This window comes from Macaca nemestrina, chromosome 3 (genome assembly GCF_043159975.1).
Source record: "Macaca nemestrina isolate mMacNem1 chromosome 3, mMacNem.hap1, whole genome shotgun sequence".
In the NCBI taxonomy this organism is placed as follows: domain Eukaryota; kingdom Metazoa; phylum Chordata; class Mammalia; order Primates; family Cercopithecidae; genus Macaca; species Macaca nemestrina.
Genome location: NC_092127.1, coordinates 136,327,663 through 136,335,670, shown reverse-complemented (window position 1 = coordinate 136,335,670; position 8,008 = coordinate 136,327,663). Strand labels below are relative to the sequence as shown.

Sequence of the window (8,008 nt, the reverse complement as noted above, 5' to 3'; positions counted from 1 at the left end):
CACAATTTGTGCGCTCTCTTTCTGCTGCTCCCCAGCTCTCGGATACAGCTGACACCATGGGTTTCGGAGACCTGAAAAGCCCCACCGGCCTCCAGGTGCTCAACGATTACCTGGCAGACAAGAGCTACATCGAGAGGTATGTGCCATCACAAGCAGATGTGGCAGTATTTGAAGCCGTGTCCGACCCACCGCCTGCCAACTTGTGTCATGCCCTACGTTGGTATAATCGCATCAAGTCTTACGAAAAGGAAAAGGCCAGCCTGCCAGGAGTGAAGAAAGCTTTGGGCAAGTATGGTCCTGCCGATGTGGAAGACACTACAGGAAGTGGAGCTACAGATAGTAAAGATGATGATGGTATTGATCTCTTTGGATCTGATTATGAGGAGGAAAGTGAAGAAGCAAAGAGCTGAGAGAAGAACGTCTTGCACAATATGAATCAAAGAAAGCCAAAAAACCTGCACTTGTTGCCAAGTCTTCCATCTTACTAGATGTGAAACCTTGGGATGATGAGACAGATATGGCAAAATTAGAGGAGTGCGTCAGAAGCATTCAAGCAGATGGCTTAGTCTGGGGCTCATCTAAACTAGTTCCAGTGGGATATGGAATTAAGAAACTTCAAATACAGTGTGTAGTTGAAGATGATAAAATTGGAACAGATATGCTGGAGGAGCAGATCACTGCTTTTGAGGACTATGTGCAGTCCATGGATGTGACTGCTTTCAACAAGATCTAAAATCCATCCTGGATCATGGCATTTAAATAAAAGCTTGAAAGATTAAAAAAAAATTCAAATTAAATTGTTAACTATTACCACTTAGCTCTATATTATAGCTCAAATTATTTTTATTTGCCATTACAGACAATGAGTTTCTTCAGTGCAGGGATCATGGACCATTCAGCTCTGGATCCTTATCACCTGGCACAGTTTTATCATATGGATATGACTGAGATTGAAGATGGTAAGGCTCATAATCGAGAATACAAGTAGTATATTGGCTCACTGGAAAGAATGGTCAGACGTTCATATACAAGTCACTTATTTCTGAAAATAAAGCCACAATATTGAATAATGTAGCTTCAAGCCAGGATGCTAGCAATTCTTTTCTTAATTCAAAGTTCCCATTTTCCACCTACTCTTTTCTCTAAGTAAAGGATGCCCCCACTCACCACCTTCAATGCCCTACACAAAACCACAGATTTCCCTGTAGGCTGGGGAAAACAGATAAACTGAAGGAGAAGGAGAAGCAGGAGGAGGAGAGGAAAGAACAAGAAGACAAAGAAGGGGAAGAGGAGGGAAAAAAAGGAAAGGAGGAAAGGATGGAGAAAAGAAGGGAAGGAAAAGAAGGAGAAGGAGGAGGGAGAGTGGAGAAAAGAGGAGAAGGAGAAAACTATCACCATATAATATTTATGCATACCTTTCCCTTTTTAAGGTTCTAAACAGGATATTACATAATATTCCAGTCTGAAACCTTTGGATTATTTTTCAAAACATCTAATATTTCCTGAGGAGAAAGAATCAGAATCAGTCTCAGAATTGACGTTACCTGTCTAGACAGTGTGCCACTAGAACATTGCGCAAGTATGCCCTCCCCAAAAAATAAATAAATAAATCTGTGTTTACTATGGAAGCTCAGGAGGTAAGTTTTGGACAGTTTTTTGTTTTGTTTTGTTTTTGAGATGAAGTTTTGCTCTGTCACTCAGTGACAGAGCTCAGTGATGTTAGCTCAGTACAACCTCTGCCTCCCAGGCTCAAGCGATTCTCCTGCCTCAGCCTCCCAAGTAGCTAGGATTACAGGTGCCCGCCACCATGCCTGGCTAATTTTTGTATTTTTAGTAGAGATGGTTTCCCCATGTTGACCAGGCTGGTCTTGAACTCCTGACCTCAAGTGATCCACCTGCCTCGGCCTCCCAAAGTGCTGGGATTACAGGTGTGAGCCACTGTGCCCAGCCTTGAATGGTTTTAAAATAATTACTTGATCTTGCTTCCAAGCATTGATCATTCAGAAATACTGAGGTCTACTAAAAAAAAAAAAAAAAAAAAAAAAAAAAAAAAACCTCAATTTATTCTACTTTCGAATTTTATTTTAACAAACAGGAAGCTAAAACACTAGACTGCTATTATAATGAATGTGTGAACTATACTGGCCTATACTCAGGAATGGAAAACCAAATACCATATGTTCTCACTTATAAGTGGAAGCTAAGCTATGGGTTTGCAAAGGCATAGTGAGTGATATAATGGACTTTGGAGACTCAGAGCAGAGAGGGTTAGAGGAAGGTGAGGGATAAAATAACTACATCTTAAGTACAATGTATACTACTTGGGTGATGAATGCACTAAAATCTCAAACTTTACCACTATGCGATTCATCCATGTAATCAAAAGCTACTTGTACCCTAAAAGCTATTGAAATTTTAAAAAATAAAATATATAGCCAATATCTAAAAAATATAGTACAGAGTTGGAGAAACTCAAGAGCCCATTTCTGAGTCTGGTCACAAGGTCAAAAAGAGTTTTTCCATTTGTTATAAGTCTTATGTTGTGAGCCCCATGAATTAGGAGGTTTATTTTTCCCTGAACCACGTTTGTCTTCACTGAAAGCACCATTAAATGGAGATTCCGGCCCAACTCAGTGAAGCAGAAATGTGCTTCCTCCTTTGGAGCTTAATCACCTGAGTAGCTGTTATTGTAGGTGATCGTATGACACGGCTCAGAATCTCAGTAATTTTAGTAGGTCACTAGGGCATTAGAGAAGTAGGTCATTCTTGCCGCAGTCCTGCCAGAACAGGCCTTTGGAATTTGCTATTGTTTTCTTCCAGGAACAAGCAATAGGGTATATTGTTAGCCCTGCCATGTGTAACTGGATGCCACAGTAAGTTTTAGTGGCAAAGCTCTATTTAGATAAGATATTGCCCTACCGAGGGAAATTACAGCATTAAGCATGAGAATTTCAGGATGTGCTGCATTTGTTACTCTCCTTCAGCACATGACTAACTGAATAGCAGGCAGGTTAGGGCCAAAGCTCAGATCAGCATGGAGATGGCCTTTCCAAGCTTGGAGAGGATATTTTATGGAGTCATTTTCTTACATTTCGTGCTCCCTGTCCGCTTTGTACTGTCTTTCCCTAGGGAGCTCTAAATTTATTGGGTCTAAAACAGAATATGTCTAAAGACTAGCATTTTATTTTTTTGTAAAAGCCTAAAGTAATTGAGAAGGTTATCACAGCAATTCTGGAGTGGAAAGGATAAAGAGAAGAGTATCTTTGAGAGGAAAGAGATCTGAGAAGGAAAGAGAAGGTACATTATCCAGGACTAAGAAATACATAAGGCCAGGCACGGTGGCTCACACCTGTAATCCCAACACTTTGGGAGACCAAGACAGGTGGATCACGAGGTCAGGAGTTTGAGACCAGCCTGACTAACATGGTGAAACACCATCTCTACTAAAAATACAAAAAAATTAGTGGTGGTGCACACCTGTAATCCCAGCTACTCAGGAGGCTGAAGCAGGGGAATTGCTTGAACCCAGGAGGCAGAGGTTGCAGTGAGCTGAGATTGCACCATTGCACTCCAGCCTGGGCGAAAGAATGGGACTCCATCTCAAAAAAATAAATAAATAAAAGAAAAAAGAAAAGAAATACATAAACGTATGACTTTCTACTCAGAATGAGGACCCTGGACTTCTCCTGTCAGGTCCCCAGAGAGGTGACAGGATTCTGGGGAAATGGTTGTATTTTATACATAGGAAATTTAGACCCAAGATTGGAGTTTTCAACTTGGCAAAAATTTCTGAACCCCGGCTATGGTCTCCTGATCTGTGTTCCATGCTTGGGCTTTCTGTGCTCCCAACATGCAGCTCTGCAATTCAATGGACAGTGTGGGTTTGGAAAATGGGTCTTTTAGGAATAGCAAGACCAGGGGGACATTCTCCAAATGTTTTTTGTGATTTTGTTTGTTTGACTTTTTTCACATTTCCTGGAACCTTAGAAGTGTCTAGGTGATAGAAACCAAGGAGCCCATTAAAGACTGACATGAAATATCCCATAGTTCTGGTGGAATCGGGAGTAAGGGTCAAATTTAATATCATTTGAATGTGTGAAAGGAATGTGAATTTTCCCATATACTTTAGATTTTAATGTAAAACTCATATTCATCACACAAACCTTGAAGATACAAAAAAGGCTTTGACTCAAAAGCAACAAGTGTTTGAGAGGCAGTAGATAAAAGATGGACTTCTTATTAAAGGCAGGTTAGGAACCCAGAATTGTAAACTTATGGTGTTGATTTTGCTATGGGTCTTGATCTTAAATATAACAGGTATACAACAGAGAAAATGACCACTTCTTATCTCATAAGAGCCTCATCTGTTATTCCGTGTGCTTTTATGACTCAGTAACAGAAGATAAGGCAAATTGTCTGCATAAAAATGTGTCATGAAAGGGTTGAACTCCAGATACATATGTGTAAACAAAGCTCTATGTACAATCCAAAGATTTATAAGCCTTAAGAAATGACGCATTTGTGTAAAATAATGTTGATTTAATTAAAATTTTATCACCAAACAAAAAATGTGAATAGTTCTTAGTAATATGTATAAATAATATTTGACCTGCAGGATTCTGAGAGTGCAAAACCGTCCTTCAAAACACAAAGCATTAAACAGGGTGCATACATATCACAAAGTTAGTAGAAACTGGAAATTTGCCATTTTTCTAGTATTTTAAAATTCACTTGGAGTGAATTTTGTTCCTGAAAACAACCATATGGAATCCTGAAACAATGAATGCAAAAAAGTAAAAAAAAAAAAAAAAAAAAAAAAAAAAAAAAAAAAAAAAAAAAAATCCCCTGCAACTGTTACATTAAAAAAAAAAAAAAAAAGAAAGAAAGAAAAAAAAAAAAACTATTGGACCATTGATGATAGCAAGAAACACCTAGAATTTCATCTTCAAAATCTCCATGTTGAGTCATTTATTTAACAAGGTAAAAGTGTTTACAATCCATTGTTCCTCTACTTTCACTGTCCTTTATGTCCTCATGTTCTCACTTTGCTCCTAACCAGCTTAGCCTCCATAGTCCTTCAATTTACTCTTTCCCTTGCCCCGTTTCCTTTGATTAAGTTTTCCGCCAAAGTCCTAATTCCAAGTAAATTCAACTGCACCTTGGTCTCCTGAATATGAATGGAGAAAAACATAAAACCATGCTAACTGGTGTCTCTTTAAATTTGTGACCACTAATCTCAAGGAGCTCCTTGGAAAACTCTTCTACTCTCTATTACTCCAACACTGCTTTTGTACTTTTTCACACAGCCTAGAGTCCTCGCTTCCTATTTTACTTAACAAAATAAGCAATCAGAAAAAAAATTTCATCCACCCACCACCACCACCACTCTACCAATATGCCAGTATCTGAACCAACTTCTATACCTTCTGCTACAGTGAAGCAACTACTATGCCCCTTTCTAAGGTCAACCCCTTCAAATCTATGGGATTTCTTTCACTTTTAGCTATTCAAGGTTATCACTGCAGAGCTGACCTTCTCTCTTCTGTTTCATTAACTTTCCTCTCGTTAGAGCTATGCTGTCCAATTCACTAGCCACTAACTCATGTGATTATTTAAATTCAAACGGCCTACAATTAAGTACAATTTAAAATTCAGTTTCTCAGTTATACTAGCCACATTTCAAGTGCTCAGTAACCACATGTGACCGGTGGCTACTCTATAGGATAGCATGGACATGAATGATAGAATATTTCTATCTCACAGAGAGTTCTGTTGGATAGCGCTCTTCTGGAAGATTATTCCCATCTATCCACAATGTTCTGTAATCTCACAACTTAAAAAAATCATAAATAAAAACTAAAAACTCTCTGGGCCTCTTCCTCCTCAACTACCACTTGCAGCACAGTTCTTCAAAAGAGGGTCTACACTTGCTGTCTTAGCTTTTGTTTCTCTTTTGAACTTACTTCATTAAGGCTTTCATCCTTATTACCCATAAAAACAGTTATGTCAAAGTCACCAAAGATGTGTTACTAATGACAATTGTCAATATCATTTCTCATCTTAACCAATCAGAAGTGCTGGATGCAATTGATATAGAAGCATATTTCTTCACTGCATTTCCAGAACACCATTCTCTCTTGATTCCCTTTCTATGTTTCTGCTACTCCTGCTCAGTTTCCACAAATTAAATCCACTTCATTAACTTCAGGCCTTCTCTTCTCTTTTCTCCTGCATTCACTGCCTTAACAATCTCATATCATCTCGGAAAGATCATCTAGGGGCAGGCGGAGCAAGATGGCCGAATAGGAACAGCTCCAGTCTCCAGCTCCCAGCGCGAGAGACACAGAAGACAGGTGATTTCTGCATTTTCAACTGAGGTACTGGGTTCATCTCACTAGGGAGTGCCAGACAATCAGTGCTGGTCAGCTGTTGCAGCCCGACCAGCGAGAGCTGAAGCAGGGCGAGACATCGCCTCACCTGGGAAGCACAAGGGGGAAGGGAATCCCTTTTCCTAGCCAGGGGAACAGAGACACACAACACCTGGAAAATCGGGTAACTCCCACCCCAATACTGCACTTTAAGCAAATGGGCACACCAGGAGATTATATCCCACACCTGGCTGGGAGGGTCCCACGCCCATGGAGCCTTCCTCATTGCTAGCACAGCAGTCTGTGATCTAACCTCAAGGCAGCAGTGAGGCTGGGGGAGAGGTGCCCACCATTGCTGAGGCTTAAGTAGGTAAACAAATCCCTGAGAAGATCGAACTGGGTGGAGCTCACAGCAGCTCAAGGAGGCATGCCAGTCTCTGTAGACTCCACCTCTGGGGACAGGGCACAGCTAAACAACAACAACAACAACAACAAAAAGCAGCAGAAACCTCTGCAGACGCAAGCAACTCTGTCTGACAGCTTTGAAGAGAGCGGTGGATCTCCCAACACGGAGGTTGAGATCTGAGAAGGGACAGACTGCCTGCTCACGTGGGTCCCTGACCCCTGAGTAGCCTAACTGGGAGACATCCTCCACTAGGGGCAGACCGACACCCCACACCTCACACGGTGGAGTACACCCCTGAGAGGAAGCTTCCAAAGCAAGAATCAGACAGGTACACTCGCTGTTCAGCAGTATTCTATCTTCTGCAGCCTCTGCTGCTGACACCAAGGCAAACAGGGTCTGGAGTGGACCTCAAGCAATCTCCAACAGACCTACATCTGATGGTCCTGACTGTTAGAAGGAAAACTAACAAACAGGAAGGACACCGACACCAAAACTCCATCAGTACATCACCATCATCAAAGACCAGAGGCAGATAAAACCACAAAGATGGGGAAAAAGCAGGGCAGAAAAGCTGGAAATTCAAAAAATAAGAGCGCATCTCCCCCTCCAAAGGAACACAGCTCATCGCCAGCAACGGATCAAAGCTGGACAGAGAATGACTTTGAGGAGATGAGAGAAGAAGGCTTCAGTCCATCAAACTTCTCAGAGCTAAAGGAGGAATTACGTAGCCAGCGCAAAGAAACTAAAAATCTTGAAAAAAGAGTGGAAGAATTGATAACCAGAATAATTAATGCAGAGAAGGCCATAAACGAATGGACAGAGATGAAAACCATGACACGAGAAATACATGACAAATGCACAAGCTTCAGTAACCAACTCGATCAACTGGAAGAAAGAGTATCAGTGATTGAGGATCAAATGAATGAAATGAAGCAAGAAGAGAAATCTAAAGAAAAAAGAAGAAAAAGAAATGAACAAAGCCTGCAAGAAGTATGGGATTATGTAAAAAGACCAAATCTACGTCTGATTGGGGTGCCTGAAAGTGAGGGGGAAAATGGAACCAAGTTGGAAAACACTCTTCAGGATATCATCCAGGAGAACTTCCCCAACCTAGTAGGGCAGGCCAACATTCAAATCCAGGAAATACAGAGAATGTCACAAAGATACTCCTCGAGAAGAGCAACTCCAAGACACATAATTGCCAGATTCACCAAAGTTGAAATGAAGGAAAAAA

The 8,008-nt window shown here is 40.8% G+C and overlaps 1 long non-coding RNA gene and 1 pseudogene across 1 annotated transcript in view; one reads left to right on the top strand and one right to left on the bottom strand.

Annotated features, from left to right (window-relative positions):
* LOC139362396 (uncharacterized) overlaps positions 1-8,008 on the bottom strand; it is a 50,098-nt gene that overhangs the window by 1,376 nt on the left and 40,714 nt on the right. The window lies entirely within an intron of this gene.
* LOC105477302 (elongation factor 1-beta pseudogene) lies at positions 40-780 on the top strand (annotated as a pseudogene).